Source organism: Fukomys damarensis, unplaced genomic scaffold (assembly GCF_012274545.1).
Source record: "Fukomys damarensis isolate Sample0158 unplaced genomic scaffold, DMR_v1.0_HiC HiC_scaffold_6, whole genome shotgun sequence".
Classification (NCBI taxonomy): Eukaryota; Metazoa; Chordata; class Mammalia; order Rodentia; family Bathyergidae; genus Fukomys; species Fukomys damarensis.
This window is the reverse complement of record NW_022900918.1, coordinates 2,538,249-2,541,464: the sequence shown is the minus strand read 5'-3', so window position 1 is coordinate 2,541,464 and position 3,216 is coordinate 2,538,249. Positions and strand designations below refer to the sequence as shown.

The window sequence follows — 3,216 nt, the reverse complement described above, 5'->3', positions numbered from 1 at the left end:
TTCTTCCCTTTCAATTTCATTGAAATGTCTGAAGGTAATGGCAGTAGTTCTTCTCTAAATGTCTTGTAAAATTCAGCTGTGAATTCATCAGGACCTGAGCTTTTCTTTGTTGGTAAGTTTTAATTACATTTTCAATTTCACTTATTGTATTTGTGGTGTTTAAAAATTTTTTATCTTCTTTTTCAACTTTGGTAATTCATAAGTATTTAGAAACCTGTCCATTTCTTTTGTGTTTCCATCTTATTAGAGTACAGTTTCTCATAGTTGGTATTGACTGTCCTCTGGATTTCTGTTGGCTCTGTTGTGACTTCACCTTTTCCATTCCTGATTACACAGGTTTGAGCATTCACATATATCAATGTGATATGATTTTTTAATTCTTTTTGAAAGGTACCCAGCAGAGGGATGCCTGGATCAAATGGAATCTCTAGTCCCAGCTCTTTGAGGTATCTCTGTACTGATTTCCATAGTGCTTGCACAAGTCTGCACTCCCACCAACAATGGAGAAGGGTTCCTTTCTCCCCACTACCCTGCCAACATTTGTTATCATTTGATATCTTGATAGCAGCCATTCTTTGTGGGGTGAGGTGGAATCTCAGTATTGTTTTTAATATGCATCTCTTGAAAGACCAGTGATGTGGAATATTATTTTCTTATGTTTATTTGCTGCTTTTATTATTTGCCTGAGAAATGTCTGTTCATTTTGGATGCCCATTTTTGAATTGAGTCTTTATATGTGGTGGGTCTAATTTTTTTTAGTTCTTTATATATTCCAGATATTATACCTTTGTTTGAGGAATAGCTGGTAATTTTTTTCCACATTGTAGATTATCTTTCAGCTCTGTTGGTGATTTTCTTGCAATGCAGAAACTTTTTAAAAAGATGAGGTGCAGTTGTCAATTCATTGTGCTAGTTCCTGTGCTACTGAGGGTTTGATCAGAGTTCTTCAACCACAGAAAAATCTAGATTGTTTAATACAGACAGGATTATAGGGGTAGATGTCTTCAGTCAAATGCATTGCAAATATTTAGTATATTTGGTTCATAATGAATACTTTTTTATTTATTTAGGTTTAAATTCTTTCAAAAGTGGTTTGTTACATTCAAAGTTTAAGCTGTATGGATTAAAAAAATAGTCCTAGGTATTTTATTATGAGGCATTTTTTTTCAATCTCCAACAGATTCTGTACACATTTTAATTTTTTCTGACAATGAAGCTAACAGCATATGGACTGAAAATCTCAGGTAAGGCAGGACATTATGGCCCACCAAGACAGGTGTAAGGAGGTGTGATGGATTCTTGGGAAAGATATGAACTACACAGATGAGCTACAGGAAGGGCTTAGATTTCCAGGGTCCCAGAAATAAGAAAGATTAGGATGGACTGCCCCAGCTTTAATCTGGAGCTTAAAAGAGAGAAATCCCTTTCAGTTCAATTAGGAAGAGGCCTGAAGGCAAGGGAGGCAGGTTGCTTTGAACTTGCCCCTTCATGGACCTATAGGATCTGGGAACAAAGGAAAGGAATGGAATTCAGCTGCCAGGAGAAGAACTTGTAGTAAGAGAAGGTGACAATTACATGTGTTGATGAGTCAAACCTGGGGCTTGGACTTCAACCTCAGGGCCAGAGATGCATCCCTTCCTCCAAGGAGGTCAGCTCAGTTGATCAGCAGATGGGGCATGTCAGCTTTCTGAACCCACCTGATCCTGGGAGTCCCTTGTGTCTTAAAAGTCACAGAGCAGTTAAGACATGTCTCCCAGAATATCCTGCCCATCAGCCAGCAACCAGCTCTGCTGGCATGTCCTTGCTACCCATTCTACACCCACAAGTTTGGAAATGTGCGAGACCATTCTCTGGGCTGGGGAACTTGCCTGGTCTTCAGAGGCTCAGAACTCCCAATCATCTACCTCCAGCTCTTCCAAGTTTGACACCAGGCCAACAATTCCACTGTGATCCTGAGAATGGCTACCCTCAAAATTGGTGATGGGGGTAACAGGATGAAGTGATTCAGGCAAAGTTTCCAAGGCACGTTGCTTGATTTGTCTGAAGGAGTGGCTCAGAAGGGTGCTGTCTTGTATCTGGGTTGCACTGAAGGGACCGCTCCACAAAATGGTGGAGGTGTGGGAGAAGGTTCAGTGGTAGTGGTGGGAAGGCGAGTCATCATTGGAAGACCAGGGCATGCTAGCGGCCAGACGCTACCCCAGGCCAGAGTTGGCTGCTAAACATTGGGGGCTCATGGTCAGCTCCTTCATAGGAATGGTGCTGGTGTCCAATAGACAGGGCACTGTGCCATTCAACTTCTCCAGCAGCATCTGGATTGCAGGCATATCCTTCAAGGGAACATGGTCATTGGCCAGTTCACAGCCTGTGATTCTCACACTGTAGATATCAGACTTGGCATCATAACCCTGAAGTTTCTGCTGGAGGAATTCCAGGCTAAGCCAAGGCAGAACCTTAATGTTGTACTTGGGAAAATCATGGACCACACGCTGAGGTTGCTGCATAAACCAGACAGGTAGACCTTCCCATTCACAGAGATCAAAATGTGGCTTGATTTGTCACTCCTGTGAACATAACCCATGTGATAGATATAGCCCAGGACCTTTAGAACACCCTGCAGGATATAAGCAATCGCTATCCATTTATTCATGCCATCCATGAAGTGTGCATCAATGAGACCCTTTGCAGAACCATATTCAGTGAATGATGTGACAACCCACAGCTCATTGTCTGCAATAAAGGTGGCTCGATATGGCATAATATTGGGATGGTTGAAGAGTTTAGGGACATGAAGCTTCCCCTGCAAGAATATCACCATCTCATTAGAGCAAGTTTCTAGGTCAATCCTGCGTACTCTCACATACTCTCCCATTGGTTTGTACTTTGTTAGATTAACTGTCGTCAGGTCTTAAAATCCTTTGCCTATAACACTGGGTAGCTCATAACAGCCTTCCTCTGGCAGGAAGCAACTCATGATCTCTTGTTTAGAGAAGGATGCTATTGACTCTGAGCTTGCCCCATGGGTAAGAAAAGACATGAGTTCCTAATGTGTAGACCTTCTTCAATCTCAAAAACTTAAATCTGGTCCTGCAGTTGGCGCACAGCTCCAACCTGGTCTCTGCTCCGCCTCCTCAGTTCAGTGGCTGTGCTGCTGTTAGCTATTATGATGCATTTAAACAGACTGAAATACTATTTAGCTTTTTTTTTTTTTTTTTTTTT

At 41.8% G+C, this 3,216-nt stretch overlaps 1 pseudogene; it reads right to left on the bottom strand.

The window, feature by feature from the left end:
- Window positions 1-1,883: 1,883 nt before the first annotated feature.
- On the bottom strand, window positions 1,884-3,034 carry LOC104867718 (annotated as a pseudogene).
- Window positions 3,035-3,216: the final 182 nt, after the last annotated feature.